The following is a 23,976-nucleotide window of genomic DNA, read 5'->3' as shown; positions in this document are numbered from 1 at the left end:
TTGAGTTGGATGATCAGCCTTGATTATGATGAATGGTGGAGCAGGCTTGAAAGACCAAATGGCCTCCTCCTGCTCCTATCTTCTATGTTTCTAAAGTTCTACATAACGATAATGACTGAGCAGTGAAGTGCTTGGTCTCACAGAGGAGACCAATGCAACAGAAGCATGTGGGAATTATGTGAATTATAATACGACACCTTTCTGAGACAGTTGCAGATGAGGAATACCTCTCAGATGCTTTCTCTCAACTTTAGGCTGAGAAAGACAGATACAAAAGATGTTAAATTTGTCTGACAAGCATATTTAAGTCTCTCCAAAAGAAGGGAGTGCCCAACATTATTACCTTCCTCAAGTTAGCCTTTTTAACAACTTTCAGCCCAGTGATAATATCCCAGATACTATTAAGGGCCAGGTATTACTCCTCAGTAATGTACCCTGCTGCCCCCACTCCGAATAAAGAGAGAACAGAATCAGGTCAATGAGTTAGCAGTACTGAAGACTCTGTGAGGCAATGTAAATTGGGGTGGCACAGTGGTTAGCACTGCTGCCTCACAATGCCTGGGACCCGGGTTGACTCCCCGTTTGGGTTACTGTCTATGTGGAATTTGCATATTCTCTCTGTGTCTGCATGGGTTTCCTACGGGTGCTCCGGTTTCCTCCCACATTCTGAAAGATGTGCTGGTGAGGGTCATTGACCCGAAGAGGTGCTGTAGTGTGGCGACTAGGGGAATTTCATGGTAACTTCATTGCAGTGTTAATGTAAGACTTACTTGTGACTAATAAATAAATTTTACATTACTTTACATAAATTTCAAAATATATAGATGTCTATTAAATAATCTAACATGTATTTAACAGTGTGGTGAAAACGACAAATTGCAACATTAAATAGTTCCAGGAAAAGTTGAGGACATACAATCTTATTTCTCATAGAAAATCCAGTTTTTAAATTCAATTATTGTTACAGTGAAATATTTTAGGTAGGATAGCCATCAAATATTAAAAAAGCATTAACTTTAATCCCTAACGAAGACTATAGAGCTATTGACACCAAGAAGAGACAGACTCAAACAATAAACAGTGAAGAGACAGGCCCAGACAGCAGACAGTGAAGAGACAGACCCAGATAGATGATAGTAAGTAGATAGCTCTCAGACAGCGGACAGTGAAGAGACAGACCCAGGCAGCAGATGGTAAGTAGAGAGACCCAGACAACAGACAGTGAAGAGACAGACCTAGAAGACAGTGAAGAGCAGACCAATTACTGTATCAGTAAAAGTGAAATGTATAGTTATGACTCGTGTGCCTATTGGGAGATTAGGTAACTGCTTCTACAGTCACTTGGGTGTGAGTTGAAGGCCGCAGCTGGAGTACTGTGTGCAGTTTTGGGCGCCGCACCTGAGCAAGGATATTTTGGCCCTGGAGGGAGTGCAGAGGAGGTTTACTAGGCTGATACCGGAGTTGAGGGGGTTGAGCTATGAGGAGAGGCTGAATAAACTAGGCTTGTACTCGCTAGAGTTTAGAAGAATGAGGGGAGATCTCATTGAGACGTATAAGATGATGAATGGGATGGATAGGATAGAGGTGGAGAGACTCTTCCCGCTCAAAAAAGACAGTAGGACTAGGGGGCACAGCCTCAAGATAAAGGGGAGGCGGTTTAGAACGGAGTTGAGGAGGAACTTCTTCACTCAAAGGGTGGTGAATCTCTGGAATTCTCTGCCCGTTGAAGTGGTGGAGGCTGCCTCGCTAAATATTTTTAAGAAGCGGGTTGATGGGTTCTTGATAAGAGAGGGGATTAAGGGTTATGGGGAGAGGGCGGGAAAGTGGAACTGAGCCACAACAGATCAGCCATGATCTTATTGAATGGCGGGGCAGGCTCGAAGGGCTAGATGGCCTACTCCTGCTCCTATTTCTTATGTTCTTATGTTCTTACAAGTTGGAACTTGTGTTTGATGGATTTTTGCGATTTGTCACCAGCACACATTTACAATCAGTCATTGAGTCACAGAGTGAGCACTGTACAGAAGGGCGATTTCTTTCAATCAAAGGATGTGGGCATCACTAGCTAAGTAAACATTTATTGCCCATCCCTAATTACTCTTGAGAAGGTAGTAGTGAGTTGCCTTTTTAAATTGCAGTCCATGTTGTGTAGATACACCCACAGTTGGGAAGAAGTTCCAGGATTTTGACCAGTGACATTGAAGGAATAGCAATATAATTCCAAGTCAGGCTAGTAAGTGGCTTGGAGGGGAACTTCCAGGTAATGGTGTTTCCACATATCTGCCACCATAGTCCTAAATGATAATTGTTGTGGGTTGGGAAGCTGCTGTTCAAGGAGCCTTGGTGATTTCTTACAACACATCTAGTAGATGGTACACACTGCTGCAAGCAGGCGTCATCGGTGCAGGGAGCAAATGTTTGTGGATGGCTGCTTTGTCTTGGATTATGTCAAGCCTATCCAACGCTAAAGTTGGGGAGTCAGGAGGTGAGTTTCTTGCTGTAGAATTCCTAGCCTTTGACCTGCTCTTGTAGCAACAGTATGGGTAGTCCAGTTAAGTTTCTGGTCAATGGTAACTCCCAGGATATTGATAATGTTGAATTCAGTGACGATAATGCAATGTCAAGGAGCGGTGGTTAGATTCTCACTTGTTGGTTATGCTCTGGCTCTTACATGATGCAAATGTTACTTATCACTTGTTAGTCCAAGCTTGGATATTGTCTAGGTTTTGCTGCTTTTGGACATGGGCAGCTTCAGTATCTGAGGAGTTGTGAATGGTGCTGAGCATTGTGCAATCATCAGCAAACATCCCCACTTCTGATATTATGATGGAAGGAAGGTCATTGATGAAACAGCTGAAGGTGATTGTGGCTGGGACACTATTTCCAGGAGTTCCTGCAGTGATGTCTTGGAACTGAGAACCTCAACCATCTCCCTTTATGCCAGGAGTATGACTCCAATCAGTTTTCCTGCTGATTCCCATTGACTCCAATTTTTCTTGGGTTCCTTGATGCCATATTCAATCACATTCTACCTTGATGTCAAGGGCTGACATTCTCAACCTACCTCTGAAGTCAGCTCTTTTGGGTGTTTGAATCAAGGCTGCAATGAGATGGAGAGCTGCGTGACCCTAGCAGAACCCATACTGAGCATCAATGAGCAGGTTATTGCTGAGCAAATGCCCCTTGATGGCATTGCTGATGGTCTGTTCTATCATTATACCTCTGATCAGAAGTGGACTAATAGGATGGTAATTGGCCATACTGGATTTTTGTGTACAGGACATACCTGGACAATTTTCCATATTGCTGAATAAATGCCAGTGTTGTAGTTGCACTGGAATAGCTTGGCTAGGAACAAGCTCTGGAGCATAAGTCTTCAGCGCTATCGCCAAAATATTGTAAGGTCCCCATGGTCTTTCTGGTACCCATTTGGCATGCTGGCTTTCTGTAGGGCAATCCAGTCAGTCCCATTTCTCCCACTCTATCCCCGTCACCCATCAAGTTTATTTCATTCAAGTGCTTGTCCTTTCTCTTTTGATATCATTGATCATGTGACCTTTCACAGTTTGGAGGCAGTGGGTACTAGAATTTTAAGCATTTGTATCCTCTTAATGCAAATTAAAAGCAGAAGTAAGTCATTTGATCCATCAAACCAGATCCACCACTCAATAAGATCTTGTGATTTCAACATCAACTCCACATTCCTGCTTAGCCCTGACAACCTTTCACCCATTTGTTTATCAAACATCTACCTACCCATGCCTTAAAAAAAATTCAAAGATTCTGCTTCCACTGCTTCATAATTTCCAAGAGAAAAAATTTTCCTCTTCGGTCTTAAATGAGGATCCTCTTATATTTAAACAGTGCCCCCAAGTTCTAGTTTCCCTGACAAGAGGAAACATGTCCTCCACATCCCACCCTACCAGGTTCCCTCAGGATCTTGTATGTTTTAATCAAATTACCTCTTGCTCTTTGAAACTCCAGCAGATCCAAGCCTAGCCTGGCCAACCTTCCCTCATAACACATCACACCCAATCCAGGTCTTAGTTTAGTAAATATTCTCTAACCTGCTTCAAATACATTTACGTCCTTTCTTAATAAGAAGATCAATACTCCAGGTGTGCTCTCACCAATGCTGTGTAGAACTAAAATATAACTTCCCTACCTTTGTATTCAATTCCCTTGCAATAAATGATAACATTCTATTAGCCTTCTTGCTTCCTGTGTACTAACCTTTTGTGGTTCATACATTCGGAAACATGGATCCCTCTATATCTCAGAGCTTTGCAATCTCTCATCATTTAGATAATATCCTTATTTTCTATTTTCCTGCCAAAATGGACAATTTCACACTTTTCCACAGTATACTTTATTTGTCAAGTCTTTTCCCACTCACTTAATCTATCTATATCTCTTTGTTGCCTCCATATGAACTCTTTACATCTACCTATCTTTGTATCATCAGCAAATTTAGCAACCTACCTTCAATCCAAGCCATGTCCCCGTTTTCAGTTAGCTAGCCAATCTTCTGTCTATGCCAATTTGTTACTCCATGTACCATGGGGCTTTTATTTTCTGCAATTACCTTTGATGTAGCACCTTGTCAAACTCTGGAAATCTAGGAACAGTGCATCCACCAGTTCCCCTTTATCGACAGGTTATGTTACTTCTACAAAGAACTCTGAAGTTAGTTAAGCATGCTTTCCCTTTCACAAAGCCACAATGACTCTGCCTGTATGTCCTGAATTTTTCTAACTCCTTAACTATGATGTCTTGAATATAGACATTATCCTGCCACAGTGGGAGGACACAATAAATATTCAAATAGCCTCTTTACCATGTTTTTAGTGGGCTTGGAAGCCAATTCAATGGCCTCCCCACTATGCAGCCACCTCTCTAGCTGGTTTGGCATTGGGTGGTTTTCACTACAGGTCTTCACAGTCATGGACTTAGCATGTTGAATCCCAAAGGTCCAGGAGGCACCACCAACCCTTCAACAGAGAGGGGTATTCTCCTCCCCCCACATCTCGCAAACAGAGAGTGACAACTCACTTAGCCTCTCTTGCCCCTCAGACCCCCTTCTCAGTCTCCCTCCCCCCCTCCGACCCCCACTCAGACTCCTTCTCTCCTTAGACTCTCATTCAGGTTCCCCTTCCCTCTCAGACTCCCAAACAGATCTCACTTCCTTTTTTACAAAGCAGAAACCATAGACTGTCAGTGAGGATTCACTTGTGTTAGGATCAATGAAACCACCTCAGATTAGTGACAGCTTAAACTGTCACTAAAAGCTTTATGAAATTGACCGATTAAAGCCTTCTCACTCACTATGGCCTGAAGAGGGGAGAGCCTGAGGGGAAGTGGGGGGAGTCTGAATGGGAGTCTGAGGGGGAACGGGAGTCTGAAGCAGAAGGGGGGATTCTTAGTGAAAGTCTGAGTAGTGGTCTGATGGGGGTGGGGCGTTCAGGGCAGGTCACCCTCATGCCTATGTGGTGTGTGGGTGGCGGACTTACCTGTTATTTATGTGAGGGAGAAGATGCCCCCCTTTTGGTGAGGGATTGGTGGTGCTCCCCTGGTCGGTGGGGGAGGGTACCATTTCATTTTTTGGGAGGCGAGGCCGATAAACAATTGCAGAGATCGGGATATAATTTACAAATGGCGGTTCCATCTCAGAACAAGGCTGGCCAGTAGGTTGTCCATGATGCATAAATTAGTATCCATCTGATGGGAGAATCCCAGTTGACAGATGTTAGTAACACCAACAAGAAACTCTCCTAGCTTGAGCACTTCGTCCCAATTTAGGTATATCACAATCTGTGTCTTTCTATTTCAAACTAGCTTTCTTCTTTTATTTCAAAAATATATTTTATTCATTAAAAATACTCTCAAATAAACCATCGCAAAACAACATATCCAAAAATTACAAACAGTGCAAAAAAGTCATTTTTACAGCACTATGCAATGCTTATTTACACTACATTACATTCATTACATTTCAGTACTTGAAACAATATGCATACATCAGATTTTACCGTGTGCTGTTGTTTGAACCTAGCTTTCTCTTGTACTCAAATTTTTCTCCCTTATCAATCTTTTGGTTGTTCTTTGCTGGTTTTATTATTGTGTTTTCTGATCTCCCTCACATCTTTGTGCAACACTATATTTCTTTTTAAGTTTGATACCATCTTTAATTTTTTTTAGTTAACCACAAATGATGGCTCTCCCCCTTGGAATTTTTATTTCTTGTTGGAATATTAAATATTGTAGGAATTCTTTGTATTTTGAAATATCCCCTTAAATATCTGACACTGCATCTCTAATGTTGAGTGGCAAATTAGGTTAAGGAATATCTGCATATCCCTTAACCTAATTTCCCAGTTAACTTTAACTAGCATGTTTTCATGCCGTAATTGCCCTTATTTACATTTAAAATACTAGTCTTTAACCCATTCTTTTCTCCCTCAAACTGAATATAAAATTTTATCATATAATGATCACTGCTACTTAGGGGCACCTTCACTATGAGGTCATCAATTAATCTGATCTCATTGCACAATATCAGGTCCAGCATAGCCTGCTCTCTGGTTGATGCCAGAATGTGTTGTTTATTTCTTGGCCCTTTGGCTAAGATCAAGTATAGTATCGATATCCTACACTTGGTTGAAGTCATGAGGTTACACTGAGGCTTCATTTGATGCAATTTTTTAAAATGGCATTTAGGCCTTTTAGCTAAAATGCAAATGAGATCAAGAATTGGAGAAGGTGCAATGCCTCCAAACAGGTTGGACCATGTAGATCAAGCCCAAGGCAGGAAGTGGGAAGCCTGTCTTGTCAGCTTGGATCTGGAATGTGTCACTTGCTGAGACTTTGAATTGGACTTCGATTGGATTGAATTGGATATATAAACAAAAAAAACTAAGAAACTATCCTGAAAACATTTTATGAATTCCTCATTTAGGCTAATTTGCCCATCTGATTTTTTTCAATCAAGTACAGATTAAAATCCCCCATGATCATCACCATATTTTTCTGACAAGCTGCCATTATTTATTCCGTTATACCCTGTCCTACTCTGTTAGGGGACCTATACACAATTTCCACAGGTGATTGACTTATCTTTCTACATGCTGATTGCCTGAACTTTGGTCATCCCTCTTGTTGTACTTGTTAATTCTCAGATACTTTCAACCAGTTTGCTTACTCCAAGGTTTTACCCCAGTGCCCTTACTTGCAAGATGGACAAAGGACAAACACAAGTAAAGGTTCAACAAGTTTATTAATAATAACACTATTAACTCTTAAATTACTGACATAAAACAAGAGCTTATCCCCAGATTCAGGTATACAACCCTCTGTTCCGTCGTCACAGAGGTGAATCTCGATGGTCCTCCGTCCCTCCCTGGTCAGATATGCAAGGTCGCCTCTTTTGTCGAGTCTTCACTCCTGGTGTGTCTGAAATGTGTCCCTTTATCCCCCTGCCTACTTGACTTTCCAGAAATTTCTCTGGCTTCCAGCCAATGAGGTCCTAGGAGAGGATCCCAATAACCAGTGGGTTTCTTGACGTCTGCCTGACAGGACACCAGGGTCCGCCCCCAAGTGTCCATCTCCATGCTGTTGCTTACATTTAACCTGTTATCAGATAAGGTAACTGCAGGAACTCTCAGTGACAAGAAGTCTGGCCCAATCTGGGCTTCTAACAAAAGGCCGGTGCATTTCAATGGGGTGCAATGATCTCCTGCTAAGTATCAGTAAAGTGCAACGACCTTTGATGAATGATTGATGGGTCAGGCCCAGACATGTTTGTACAATTGGCCTGCCTGAGGTTTGACTATGTTTGATTTTTAATATGCCCAATTCTTTAATTTAGGATATCCAATTTTATCAGTCTTAAAACTAGGCCCTGTTTATATTACCACATTCTCTAATGTGTTAATACCATTGTTAATTAACTGAGCCACTCATTCACATTTTCCTAACTTCCTGTCCTTCCTAAATGTCACACACCCTTCAATATTCAGCTCCTAATTTACATCATCCTGCAGCCATGTCTCCATAGTAGTAATCAGATCATGTATATTTATTTCTATTTCACTGTTGATTCATTTCTTTTCAAATGCCATATGTAGTCTATAAGAGCCCTACAGTGTGGAGAAAGGCCACTCGGCCCATTGAGTCTGCACCAACTCTCTGAAAGAGCATCTTACCCAGGCCCAGCACCACGCCTTAACACTGTAATCCTATGCACTTACTATGGTCAATCCATCTAACTTACATATCTTTGAATTGTGGGAGGAAATCAGAGCATCAGACGAAGCCCATACAAATATGGGGAGAACATGCAAACTTCAAACAGTCACCCCTAGTTGAGCTACTCCAGTATGGCAGCAATACTGAAATCAACCTGACAGTGTGGAAAATTCCATTCAGTTCCAAAGCTGTGTTTGCTTGCTTCGTTATGGAATCCATATCATCCCTTTAGTGCAGAAGGAGACCATTCACCCCTTTGAGTCCACAACAATTTTCCAAAAGAGCATTTTATCCATGCCCACTCCCCTTCCCTATCCTTGTAACCCCACTCATTTACCATGGCTATTCTACCCAACCTACTTATCTTTGGACACAATGGAAATCAAATCCAGGTCCTTGGCACTGTGAGGCAGCAGTGCTAACCATTGTGCCACCATGCTATCAACACATCTCCACAAAACCTAGTCCCTTCAACTTAGTTATTGTTTGATGAACCTTTGCTCAACTTTCTCAAAAGACGGTTCATCCCTAATGTTGGGTGCCCTTAGGAATTAGGGAATTTGCCTTTCAGTGTAACAGGTACTACCAGCTAAGCATTGCATTACTCATTTGTTACAGCAATCGGCAAAATGGAGGAATGTAATTGTGCCTCTTCCATAAAATATAGAAAATAATAGCAGGAGTAAGCCATTCAGTCCTTCAAGCCTGCTGCACCATTCATTACTCAGAACCTTGTTCCCATTTTCCCCCCATATCTTTTGATACCTTTACCTACAATGTTTTGGCCTCTGCTTTCTGCGGTAGTGAATTCTACAGGCTGACCACTCTCAAAATGAAGAAATTTCTCCTGATCTCAGTCCTGAATGGTTTACCCCATATCCTTAGATTGTGACCCCCTGATTCTAGATTCCTCTGCCATCATTTTCCCTGTCTAGTCCTGTTAGAATTTTATAGCTTTTTATGAGAATCCCCCTCATTCTTCTGAAATCCAGTGAATATAATCCTAACCAACTTGATCTCTCCTCATACGTCAGTCCTGTGATCCTAGGAATCAGTCTAGTAAACCTTCACTGCACTCCTTCTCAGGCATGAACATTCTTCCTCAGGTAAGAGACCAAAACTGCATACAATATTCCAGATGTGGTCTCACCAAGGCCCTGTATAGCTGCAGCAAGACACCCCTGCTTCTGTACTTGAATCCTGTCGCTATGAAAGCCAACATATCATTTGCCTTCTTTATTGTCTGCTGCATCTACATGCTTAATTTCAGTGACTGATATACAAAGACACTCAGTCTCATTGCACATTCCTCTCTCTCAATCTGTAGCCATTCAGATAATATCCGTCTTCCTGTTCTTGCGATCAAATTTGATTTGATTTGGTTTGAAAAGTTTTGTTTATTGCGCACTGTACAAATAAAGCATACCGTACATAGAGAAGGGAAGGAGAAAGTGTAAAATGTAGTGTTACAGTGATAGCTAGGATGTGGGGAAAGATCAACCTAATATGAGGAAGGTCCATTCAGATGTCTGATAGCAGTACGGAAGAAGCTGTTCTTGAATTGTTGGCACTCAGACTTTTATATCTCTTTCCCAACGGAAGAAGGTGAAAGAGAGTATTTCCATGGTGCATGGAGGCCTTAATTATGCTGGCAGCTTTTCAGAGGCAGCAGAAAGTGGAAACAGCGTTAATGGATGGGAAGCTGGTTTGCACGATGGACTGAGTTTCGTTCACGACCCGCTGTAGTTTTTTGTGGTCTTGGACAGAGTAGGAGCCATACCAAGCTATGATACAACCATAAAGAATGCTTTCTATGGCGTATCTGTAAAATTTGGCGAGAGTCATAGTGGACATGCCAATTTCCTTAGTCTCTTGAGGAAGTGGAAGCGTTGATGAGCTTTCTTCGGCATGAGTGGACCAGGACAAGTTGTTGGTGATCTGGACACCTAGAAACTTGAAGCTGTCAACCATTTTCACTTTGTCCCTGTTGATGTAGACAGGGGCATGGCCTCTACTATGCTTCCTGAAGTCGATGACTATCTCCTTTGTTTCGTTGACATTGAGGGAGAGATTAATGTCATCGCACCAGTTCACTAGATACTTTATCTCTTTTCTGTACTCCATGTCAGCATTGTTTGAGATCTGACCCACTATGGTGGTGTCTTCAGCATATTTGATAATCAAGTTGAAGGGGAATTTGGCCGCACAGTCATAGGCATATAAGGAGTATAGTAAGGAGGTGAGGACACAGTCTTGTGGGGCACAGGTGTTGAGAATGATCAAGGAGGTGTTATTGCCCATCCTAACTGATTGCAGTCTGTGGATGAGGAAGTCTAGGATCCAGTCACAGAGGGAGGACCCAAGCCACAGGCCACAGTGTTTGGAAGTGGGTTTGTAGAAATAATGATATGGAAGGCTGAGTTGTAGTCAATAAATAGGAATCTAACGTAGATATCTTTGTTATCCAGGTATCCCAGGATTTTTGGGCCAGGGAGATGGTGTCTGCTGTGGACCTTTTGAGGCAATAGGCGAACTGTGGTGGATCCAGTGGATTACTTTTTGAACAGTAAAGGAATCAAGACTATGATGAGCAGGTGGATAAGAGTCCACAAAAGGATCAAACATGATCTTATTGGATGGCGGAGCAGGCTCGAGGGGCCAGATGGCCTACTCCTGCTCCTAGTTCTTATGTTTTTATGTTAATCTCAGAGGCCAGAATTGATTTGTGCCATGATTAACCTTTCAAAGCATTTCAAAATGTTGAATGTCAGAGCTATAGGGCGTTAATCATTAAGCCACACTGCCTGGCTTTTCTTTGGTGCCAGGATGATGGTCGTCTTCTTGAAGCAGATTGGGACCTCAGATTGGTGCAAAGAGAGATTAAAGAAGGCTGCAAATACCCCCGCCAGCTGGTCTGCGCAGGATTTGAGTAGTCATCTGGGTACCCCATCCAGGCCAGTTGCTTTCCATGGATTAACTTTCATTTATCCACATTATACTGCATCTGTCATGCTTTTGCCCATTTGCTCAGCTTGTCCAAATCACACTGCAGCATCTCTCCTTACGATTCACTTTCCACCCAGCTTTGTCTGCAAATTTGTAAAAATTACATTTAGTCCCCTCACCTAAATCAATAATATATATTGTGAATAGCTGGAGTTCTCATGCTGATCCCTGCAATACCCCACTAGTCACTTTGGACCCATTTATTCCCACTCTTCATCTCCTGTCTGCCAACTAATTTTCAATCCATCTTGATATACTACCCTCATTCCTATGCGCTTAATTTTACACGCTAATCTCTAATGTGAGACTTTGTTGAAAGCTTCCTAAAAGTCCAAATGAACCACATCCACTGGCTCCCCCTCATCAACTCTATTACTTACATCCTCAAAGAATTCTCATAGATTTATCAAGCATGATTTTCCTTTTGTAAGTCCATGCTGACCATGTCTGATCATGCCACTATTTTCCAAGTGCTATTAATTTTTTAATAATAGACTCTGGCATTTGCCCCACCACCAATGTCAGGCTGTCTGGTCTATAGTTCACAACAAAAACAGAAAATGCTGGGAAAGCTCAGCAAGTCTGACAGCATCTGTAGCGAGAATAGAGCCAATGTTTTAGTCTCAACGACCCTTCAATGGAGGATGATGGGGGATGGTGCTATAATTGGACAAAGGGAATGTAAATGAGGATGAAGCAGGTGATCTTCTGATTTTCTTTACTCTTAGCTCTGACGAAGGGTCACCCAGATTCGAAATATTGGCTGTATTCTTTCTCCACAGATGCTGTCAGACCTGCTGAGACTTCCCAGTATTTTCTGTTTTTGTTTCAGGTTCCAGCATCTGCAGTATTTTGCATTTATCTTGGTCTATAATTCCCGTTTTTTTCTCTACATCCCTTTATAAATACAGGGGTTACATTAACTACCCTCCAATCCGTGGGAACTGTACCAGAGTCTATACAATTTTGGAAGATGACCATCAATGCATTCACTATTTCTAGGGCTCTAAATCCTCTGGGATAAAGATTATCAGGCCCTGGGAATTTATAAGAATTGAAGCCATATCCACCTACACTGTATTATAGAAACATAGAAACCCTACAGCACAGAAAAAGGACATTCGGTCCATCGTGTCTGCACCGACCACAATCCCACCCAGGCCCTACCCCCATATCCCTCTAACCTATGGATCTCGGGACACTAAGGGCAATTTTAGCATGGCCAATCAACCTAACTCACACATCTTTGGATGAAGTTCAATTTTTTAAAAATGTTTCATATTTAATGTATAACACATCAGTTTATTGAAACAAAAAATGTATGATCATCTGCATTTATAACTGTTTTAGAAGACATAGAAACATACAAACCCGAAAACAGCATTACCTTCTCTCTTGTGGTTAGCTTCTGGAGCTTGCAATCAAATTGTGCATTTCCTGCAGTGAGTCAGCAGTTCTTTACATCAGTATGCGTGCAAAATAAAATCTCTTTTGACATGTGACTGCTGATTAAGGTGCAATTCATTTGTAAGTGTTACATTTGAGCAAGATTTCGACAAAGGTTTAAAATCCAGCATGCAGTCAAGATGAAAGGGGTGAGGCGACCTGTAATCAAGGCTGATAAATTGTTCATTGGAATTTTGCTTGTCTTCCAATTCACAAAGGGGGAAGTGTTAATCCTTTCCCTGTGAATCACCCAGGCTTATTGTGTTGGGAAAAAGACTTTTCATTCTGAAATCAGCAGGAGTTAGATTCAAGGGGCCCACATGGTAAGCAGAGCGGGGGTAGGGAAGGGCAGGGCAGGACAGATGGATGGGTGGTAGTAGGATTTCTTTGCTGTATTTGCCAACTCCATGACATAAATGATCAAGGGCCAAACTTTCTACCATAGGGACAGCACAAACTAAACAGATCAACACACAGTCCAGGATCTGTTGAAAGGTCATCAACCATAAATGCCAACTCTGTTTTTCTGTCCACAGATACTGCCTGATCTGTTGAGTATTTATGGCTTCCTCTGTTTTTATTAGATGTTCTCAGTTGGTTAGTATGTTCTATTCTGAGAAGCTGATGATATCTAGTCCACTCTAACTTAGGAAGAGAGCTAACACACCCAGAGCAAGCCTGGGTCTGATTCACTGGTAGGTTTGTCCAAGAAAAGTGGATGTATTTTTCTCATTAAGGGAGCTAGTTTGGCACATTTTTAATGTTATTTATCATATATTAAAAATTGAAAAACATGAACATGCATTCATACAACACAGTCATACAAAGATTGCTGCACAGCCATTGAAGTAGCTAGGGAAATGCAGTCATTGCTGTACTTAGGCAAATAAGGAGATTTATGGAATCAAATCACAGTTATACTGAAATTCACTTGCCTTTTGGATAAGATATTAAAAATTTGTCCGCCTCCTATGATACAGGTAAAAGATGCCCAAACTTTAACAATAACGATAAGTATTTATATTGCTTCTTAAACGTAGCAAAACATCCAAAGGCGCATCACTGGAGCACAGTCAGACAAAAATTGTCATTGAACCAAAGAAGATATTAAGACAGGCGACCAAATGCTTGGTTGAAGAGGTAGGTTCTAAGCAATGGTTCAAAAGTGGGAGAGAGCTGGAAATGCAGAGAAGGTTAGAGAGGGAACTCCATAATTTAGAACAAAAACAAAAAATGCTGGAAAATCTCAGTAGGTCAGACAGCATCTGTGGAGAGTGAATAGGGCCAACGTTTCAAGTCTGGATGGCCCATGTCTGAAGTGTTTTCTGTTTTTGTTTAATATTTTGCTTTTATCCAGAATTTAAAATTTAGATGGCTGAAGGCACAATAGCCAGTGATCAAGAATAAAATGGGGCTTGTGCTTGAAGAAAATTGGGGGACAGTGGGAGCAGTTTCTCACTGTCCAGCACAACATTCTTCCTCAGCGAACACCACCAATAAAATGACATTAACCTGTAATTTATCTCTTGCATACAAATGGACTGCTGTGTTTTCTACAAAATCGCAATAACTACATTTCAAAGTGTAATTAATTGGCTCTGAAGTGTTTTCTATTATGCAAGGCACAACATTAATATACCAGAAGTACATTTTTTAATTTCAAGATTTGGATGCAAATACTCTCCAAACCATTGGGGGGAGCTGATACTATAATTTTGTTCACTCGTGAATATCAGGCCTAACATAGCAATGCATTGTCAGGTTTCTTCCGAAGTCTGACATTGGTAGGTTGCAATCGTTGCACATCTCTGAGTATGTTCAAGTGAAATGGAAACATGGCTAATGATCTGACATGGGCAAAATATGGCTTTCGGATCAAATATAGATTGTGTACACAACAGGGATACTATGTGCTTTTATATATATAATGTGAACACAATGGAATACTGTGCACTTTTTTACGTGTTGTATACAGAATCGGGATACCATGTACTTTTATTATATCTGTCTCGGATACACAATGCAGATACCATGTGCTTTCGTATGTAAATCATGTGCACAATAGGAATGCTAAATGCTTTGTATCGTGTACACTAAGGGAATAATAATAGGTGGAATTTTACGGCCTTGCTCAAACCAAGACTGGAAATCCCACCCGAGGTCAACAGACCTTCCTATTGTCTGTCCCTCACCCACTCTGATTCCCATAGTAGATGGGGCAATAGAATTCCAACGATTAAGTGCTTTTATGTATGTGTCCTATTCACTATGGGTATACTATGTGCTTTTATACATGTACCGTGTACACCATGAAGATACTGATGGAAAATACAATTGTGTGAACATTGTATGGTGCAGGTTCAGGCTTGGCAATGCAACCCTCCATTGCCAAATAACACACCACTTTCATTTTCTGGACTCTTACATGAAATTTGCTCAAGCTGTGGATCACTCAGCACAATAAATCACTCAGCACTTTCATAAAATCAATAGTCAATAGTGTGAAAGCTGTGTGATCTTCCCAATCCTAATGAACAACCATTAAAGAAAAACTCAATGTACCCTCAGCACTGGTAACAAACAAATGTGTTGTCCATATTCTAAATAGTGACAAACTGGAAACAGGCCACTAAATTCAAACTCTTAATTTAATTCACTGTAAATTAATGATGAATAAAACTGAAGATCAACTTTACTCACCACCCTCTGAGTGAAAAAAATATCCCTCTGGACACTTTTGTATCTCCCCTCTCACCTTAAATCTATGCCCTCTTGTTTTAGACTCCTCTACCTTTGGGAAAACATATCGATTATCTAGCTGATCTATGCCCTTCATTATTTTATCAACCTTATAAGATCACTCCTCAGCTTTCTACGCTCCAGAAAAAAAAAATCCCAGTCTATCCAGCCTCTCCTTATAACTCACATCTTCAAATCCTGGTAGCATCCTAGTAAATCTTTTCTGTACTCTTTCTAGTTTAATAATATCCTTTCTATAATGGATTTCTGTGTTCTGTAACTCTCCCCAGTGCTCTACCATTAACTGAGTGAATGCTGCCCTGGTTCAATCTACCAAAATGCATCACCTTGCATTTATCTAAATTAAACTCCATCTGCCATTCGTCAGCCCGTTAGCCCAATTGATCAAGATCCCATTGCAATCAGAGATAACTTTCTTCACTATCCACTATGCCACCAATCTTGGTGTCATCTGTAAACTTTCTAACCATACCTCCTACATTCTCATCCAAATCATTAATATAAATGACAAATAGCAGTGGATCTAGCACTGATCCCTGAGGCACACCACTGGTCACAGGCCTCCAGTTTGAAAAGAATCCTCTACAACTACCCCCTGGCTTCTGTCAAGAAGCGTTGTTGCAACTGGCTCAATACTCAACGCTGACAACTACCAATCTCCAGATGCAATTCCACAACTCATCTGCTTCATCCTGGACCACAATGTCTTCACGTTCAACAACCAGTTCTTCATCCAGACACACGGAACAGCCATGGGGACCAAATTCGCAACTGAATATGCCAACATCTTTATGCACTGGTTCGAACAAGACTTCTTCATCGATGCTATACACTAGATACATCGATAACATTTTCTTCCTTTGGACTTATGGTGAACAATCACTGAAATAACTATATGATGACATCAACAAGTTCCATCCCACCATCAGACTCACCATGGACTACTCTCCGAAATCGGTCGCTTTCTTGGACATACCCATCTCCATTAAGGATGGTCACCTCAGCACTTCACTAAATCGCAAGCTCATGGATAACCTCACGATGCTCCACTTCTCCAGCTTCCACCCTAAACATGCTAAAGAAGCCGTCCCCTATGGACAAGCCCTTCGTATGTACAGGATCTGCTCAGATGAGAAGGATCGCAACAGACACATCCAGACACTGAAAGATGCACTCATAAGAACAAGACATGGCGCGTGACTCATCGATCGATAGTTCTGACGTGCCTCGGCGAACAACCTCCTCAGAAGACAAACATGGGACACGGCGACAGAGTATCCTTTGTCACCCAGTACTTCCCCAGATTGGAGAAGCTACGACATCTTCTCCGGAAGATGTCATCGATGAAGACGAACATTTTGCCATGGCCATCCCCACACCCCGACTTCTTGCCTTCAAACAACCGCACAACCTTAAACAGACCATTGTCGCAGCAAACTACTCACCCTTCAGGAGAACAGTGACCATGACATCACACAACCCTGCCACAGCAACCTCTGCAAGACATGCTGGATCATTGACACAGATGCCATTATCTCACGTGAGAACACTATCCACCAGGTGCACGGTGCATACATTGCCACTTGGCCAATGTTGCCTACCTGATATGCTGCAGGAAAGGATGTCCCAAGGCATGGTACATTAGGGCGACCATGCAGATGCTACGACAACGAATGAATGAACACTGCTTGACAATCACCAGGGAGGAGTGTTCCCTTCCACTCGGGTAACACTTCACCAGTCATGGACATTCAGCCTCTGATCTTTGGGTAAGCATTCTCCAAGGCAGCCTTCATGACACACAACGCAGAATCGCTGAGCAGAAACTGATAGCCAAGTTCTGCACACATGAGGATGGGATCTTGTGTTCATGTCACACTATCTGGAGCCCGCACAACTTGCCTGGGCTTGCAAAATCTCACTAACTGTCCTGGCTGGAGACAATGCACACCTCTTTAATCTGTGTTTGGCCCTCTCTCCACTCACATTGTCTGTACCTTTAAGACTTGATTATCAATAAAGACTCGCATACCAACCACTATCTTGTAAATTGAGTTTGTGTCTTTATATGCCCTGTTTGTGAACACAAGTCCTCACTCAGCTAAAGAAGGAGCTTGAGGCTCCAAAAGCTAGTGCTGTCAGATAAACCTGTTGGACTTTAACCCGTTGTTGTGAGACTCCTTACTGTTCTGTCAAGAAGCCAATTTTGTATCTATTTAGATACCTCACCCTAATCACTAATTTCCTAATCTCTAAATTCCCTAATTTACTAAACCATAGCCAATATGGATTCTGAAGAATAACATCCTGACTGACTAATCTCCTTGACTGACTTGAGAAAGAGATGTTGAAAGAGGAATGAGTAAAGCCAGATGATGCTGTGACTGCTGAGAGGAGGAAACAGTGGTGGAGGTTGGTGGGATAATGATAAGTAGTTGCCTGAGGTCTCGATAGATCACAAACTTTTCTTTCCATTTTTCATATGTTTGCACCTCAAACAAGTAGACATTCACAGTGTGAGCCAGGGTAGTAGTGACAAGCTATTCAACTGTGGAAGCATCACTGTCACCTTCAATCTTCTCCCTGATTTATGTTTTGCTTTCCAGCAGAGATCATTGGATAGCGATCCAAGAATAGGTAAAATCAATTAGCTTGGGACAGGCTTGGTTATATATGGAAACTTCAGAGTGCCCAAGAGTTTGAAATTTCCCTTTCCCTAATTTTAGTAAAATAATGAGTATGGGTTTTAAACAGGCACCATCATTTCAGGCTTCATCAAAGATAGGAATTTTGCCACCATGATCTGTGTACCTCAAGCCTCATTGGGTTATGCTATGCAAACATTTAGCGTGCAAGATATCACACATTTGATAGAGCCTGGTGTCCCTGTGTACCTTGATATGTTTAATGTGTTTGCAGAGAGCTGTACTCCTCTCTATCTACAGGCAAGTCTTTACTGAAACTGTTCCAAAAAGCATAATTACTTTGATTTCCACACTGATATTTGCTTCTAGAGTTCTATGTTATATTAAAGAAACAGTGATTATGGAAGAAGTGCTAAAATTCACCATGAGAGACTAAGATAAAGGGGTAGAGAACAGTCTGGCTCCATGTTCAGAACCAGTTTTATCCCTGAAAGAATACTCCCAAACAATCATGCAGGCTCCTAGATCACTCCAAACTTTGGGCCACTTTGGAGTGGACAATCAGCACCAGGCTGGCTTCCACAAGCAGCTTGCCCCAAGAGAGAAGGAAATTACAGATATGCCTATCCCACTCATAAATCAGGTGATAAACTCCTAAAAGTCAAGATATTTGGTATAAAATTCAAGTTGCTTTTTTGCAAACATGAAACAATACAGATTATAGGCTTATGGCTTATTTCATCTTTAATATTTAACAGGTGAGATCTCTTTACTAAAATTATATTACTGCACCTGAAAATGCTTCATACAAACTCCATAAAACTTCTATCTGATATCAGTTGTGCATTCTTTTCTCAATGGAGGGCTATACTTACAGCTGATAGTATCTCTAGATTCAGGAGTTGATTACTGAGGTTGGTCCATTTTTACAAAGATGCTGGCTTGTCTTTTCAGTCCTCTCAAATAGTACAGAAATCAGTGAATTTACCCTGTGTGGCCAAATTCCCCTTCAATTCAAATTTCAAGTTTGCTGATGACACCACTCTAATGGGTCAGATCTCAAACAATGATGAGACAGAGAACAGGAAAGAGATAGAGAGTATAATCTTTCCCTCAAAGAGATAATCATCAATTTCAGGTAACATAGGGGAGGATATGTCCCTGTTTACGTTGTAAGAAGTCTCATAACACCAGGTTAAAATCCAACAGGTTTATTTGCTAATAAACACCACTAGCTTTCAGAGCGCTGCTCCTTCATCAGGTGAGTGGAGAGTTCTGATCACAAACAGGGATCAGGACTCAGCACTCATCTGACGAAGGAGCAGTGCTCTAAAAGCTAGTGGTTTACTACCAAATAAACCTGTTGGCCTTTAACCTGATGTTGTGAGACTTACTGTGTTTACCCCAGTCCAACGCTGGCATCTCCACATCCTGTTTACATCAACAGGGATGAAGTGGAAACGGTTGAGAACTTCAGGTTTCTGGTTGTCCAGTTCCAACAACCCCCTGTCCTGGTCCATCCGTGCCGACGCTTTAATTAAGAAAGTCCATCAACATTCTACTTTCTCAGAAGGCTAAAGAAATTCAGTATGTCCACTACAACCATCACCAACTTTTACAGATACACCATAGAAAGCATCCTTTCCAGATGTATCACAGTTTGGTATGGCTCCTGCTCTGACCAAGGCTGCAAGAAACTACAAATGGTTGTGAATGTAGACCAATTTATCACGCAACCAACCTCCATTGACTCCATTTACATTTCCTGCTGCCTCGGAAAAGCAGCCAGCATAATCAAGGACTTCATGCACCCCAGGCATACTCTCTTCCACTTTCTTCCATTGGAAAAAAGGGTGGCATTGTGACATAAGAACATAAGAAATAGGAGCAGGAATAGGCCATCTAGCCCTTTGAGCCTGCCCCGCCATTCAATAAGATCATGGCTGATCTGAAGTGGATCAGTTCCGCTTTCCTGCTTTCTCCCCATAACCCTTAATTCCCTTGCCTATCAGAAATCTATCTATCCGTGACTTAAATATATTCAATGAGGCAGCCTCCAACACTTCAACGGGCAGAGAATTCCAGAGATTCACCACCCTTTGACTGAAGAAGTTCCTCCTCAACTCCGTTCTAAACTGCCCCCTCCACCCCCCCTTATTTTGAGATTGTGCCCTCTAGTTCTGTTTTCATAAGAACATAAGAACATAAGAACATAAGAAATAGGAGCAGGAGTAGGCCATCTGGCCCTTCGAGCCTGCCCCGCCATTCAATAAGATCATGGCTGATCTGTCGTGGCTCAGTTCCACTTTCCCGACCTCTCCCCATAACCCTTAATCCCCTCTCTTATCAAAAACCCATCAACCCGCTTCTTAAAAATATTTAGCGAGGCAGCCTCCACCACTTCAACGGGCAGAGAATTCCAGAGATTCACCACCCTTTGAGTGAAGAAGTTCCTCCTCAACTCCGTTCTGAACTGCCCCCCCTTTATCTTGAGGCTGTGCTAAGCGGAAAGAAACTCTCTACCTCTACCCTATCTAGCCCCTTCATTATCTTGTAAGTCTCTATAAGATCCCCCCTCAGCCTTCTAAACTCTAACGAGTACAGGCACAGTCTATTCAATCTCTTCTCATAAGCTAACCCCCTCATCTCCGGTATCAGCCTGGTGAACCTCCTCTGTACTCCCTCCAAGGTCAATATATCCTTTTGCAAATAAGAGGACCAAAACTACACAGTACTCCAGTTGCAGCCTCACCAGTGCCCTGTACAGTTGCAGCAAGACCTCTCTGCTTTTATATTCTATCCCCCTCGCTATAAAGACCAGCATTCTATTTGCCTTCTTGATCAGCTGCTGCACCTGCAGACTGAGTTTTTGTGATTCGTGCACAAGGACCCCCAGGTCCCTCTGCACCGTAGCATGCTGCAGCTTTTCACCCTTTAAATAATAATCCCTCGTACTATTATTCCTGCCAAAGTGGATAACCTCACACTTGCTAATGTTGTATTCCATCTACCAGATCCTCATCCACTCACTCAGCCTATCCAGATCTCTCTGCAGACTTTCCACGCCCTCCACACAATTCACTCTTCCACTCATCTTCATGTCATCAGCAAATTTTGTTACCGTTCACTCAGCCCCCTCCTCCAGATCGTTTATGTAGTTGTTTGCACTGCTGCCTCACAGCACCAAGGACTCGAGTTCAATTCCCGACTTGGGTCACTGTCCGTGTGGAGCTTACGTATTCTCCCCATGTCTGCATGGGTTTCACGCGAGTGCTCCAGTTTTCTCCCACAGTCCAAAAGATGTGCTGTTAAGTGCATTGGCCATGCTCAATTCTGCCTCGGTGTAACCAAACTGGTGCCAGAGTGTGGCCATTAGTAGATTTTCATAGTAACCTCATTGCAATGTTAATGTAAGCCTACTTGTGACTAATAAATAAACTTTAGTTTCCTTTAAAGTCTGAGGTCGCGTGCCAATCGACTCAAGGGGTGGAATTTTCCCACCCTGCCTGTTATGGGAATCATAGTGGGTGGGATGTAGACCATGATCTCAGTGGGATTTTCCGGACCTGGGGAAGCACAGCCGGAAAGTCCTGCCCAAGAACATCTTCTTCCCTGTTGCCATCAGACTTCTGAATTATATTAAGTTGATCTTTCTCTACACCCTAGCTACGACTGTAACACCATGTTCTGCATCCTCTCCGTTCCTTCCCCCCGTGTACTCTATGAACAGTGTGTTTTGTTTCTATAGGGCACAAGAAACAACACTTTTTACTGATCCCAATACATGTGACGATAATAAATCAAATCATAAGTTCATTTCAACAGTAATGTTGAGTGGGGATAGGAAGTGAGAGACTGAAGTACAACACCACCAATCACAATCAATATCAGTAATAGAAACTGAAAAAGATGTCAAGATAGCCCGAGAAACATATACAAAAAAGAGATAAAGAGACAGAGTGAATGAGGAAAGCAAAAGAGTCAGAAACACTAAGAGACGAAGACAGACACACAAATACAGAGATATACAGATACGCACAGAAAAAAAGAGAATGACACTTAGTAACACATACACGTGGAGACAGAGAGACACAGGGAGAAATAGAAAGCTGAAGGCGAGTGACTGATTTTCAGATAACTAACTGACTTTGTGTTGTGTCCTGTGAGAGAACAGTGCTGGAAAAGTTTTCAGATACACAAGTACTATTCAAATATGTCACAGCTCTGGGCTTTATGAAGAGTGAATGGATTAACAGTACTTGGGCACTAAAGAAGGAACCAAGAGGGAGGGGCAGCAGGGGGGATGGGGAAGGTAGACAGGTTTACTTTGTAGTCTGACAGTCATCAATCTGACCCCAGTCACTCTTGTTTGTCAATGACTCTTTTGTTGGAATGAAGTATCACAAGGCACAAGCTTTCAGAGTGCATATTGACACAGACCTGTAATGAAGGAGCAGCGCTTCGAAAGTTTGTGGCTTGTGCTATCAGATAAACCTGTTGGGACTTTAACCTGGTGTTGTGAGACTTCTTATTGTGCTTACCCCAGTCTAACACCAGCATCTCCTCATCAGGAATAAAGCATAGGCATATGCACAGAGGAGCCAATATAAGAAAATATTCTGGTTTTGTAATCCTGCAATTCTCATTAGATCAACCTTTACTTACAAACCGTGTTTGTCCCAAGCTGCCTCATTTGTTATTAATAGTAAGTTGTGAGTATAGTGCTGGTGAGTCAGTGGTGTGGGGAGTGGGGAGGGACATAGTATCAACCACCTGGCCTGTGATGCAGTGGGAGCAGAGCTGCTGCTTCTGGTTCAATTGGGGCAGTATGGTGGCACAGTGATTAGCACTGCTGCCTCAACACGCCAGGGACCTGGGTTTGATTCCCAGCTTGGGCCTCTGTCTGTGTGGAGTTTGCATGTTCTCCCCATTCCTCCAGGTGCTCGGATCTCCTCTCACAGTCTGAAAGATGGGCTGGTTGGGTGCATTAGTCATGCTAAAATCTTCCTCAGTGTACCCAAACAGGTGCTGAAGTGTGGCGACTAGGGGATTTTCACAATAACTTCATTGCAGTGTTAATGTAAGCCTAGTTGTGACTAATAAGTAAGTGAAAGATTTTTTTAAAAGATCATTAAGGAATCCCAAGCAGAAAAGACCCAATCCCTGGCCCCACTCATTGGAAATATATTTTATAGCAGCATCCTTCAATAGGTGTTTGATTGTTCACAAACAAACGTTAGATATTTGACACCTTTTTGTATCTGCCTGAGATGCCTAAAATGGTGCCCACGAATCAGGTATGTATATCAATTTCTATGACAAAATATCCACTCATTCTTAATAAATGTGTATTTTATAAGTTAAATATACATCATTTAAAGATCTCTCCACACCTGGGGACAATGGCAAGAATTTAAACCATCATCCCGACTCCCAGCCCTGGGCAGAAATAGACCATAGGAAGATCAAGCAACTGTACTCTCCATGTTTTTTCACACACCACATAATTTTACCCATTCGGCCAAAGCTCCCACTATAGGAAACAGTGATCACAGGAGTGACATGCAGATCAGGCTCCTATGATGTAATTAGGAACCTATCACAATACTAATTGGAAGGGAATTGCAAGTTGCACTTATCACGCAACCCACCAGGTAACTCCCAATGGGATTTGATCCAGAAACAGCAGTGTGCAGAGGTCAAGAGCCCTATGCAGGCACTCAGATTATAGGTCTTTGTGTGCTGATGCATTAGAACATAGAACATTACAGCGCAGTATAGGCCCTTTGGCCCTCGATGTTGCGCCGACCAGTGGAACCAATCTAATAACCCTCTAACCTAAACTATTCCAATGTTATCCATATGCCTATCCACT

Source organism: Carcharhinus amblyrhynchos, chromosome 23 (assembly GCF_965287045.1).
Source record: "Carcharhinus amblyrhynchos chromosome 23, sCarAmb.v2.hapA, whole genome shotgun sequence".
Lineage (NCBI taxonomy): Eukaryota > Metazoa > Chordata > Chondrichthyes > Carcharhiniformes > Carcharhinidae > Carcharhinus > Carcharhinus amblyrhynchos.
The sequence above is the reverse complement of the archived record's forward strand: the minus strand, read 5'-3'. Positions refer to the sequence as shown.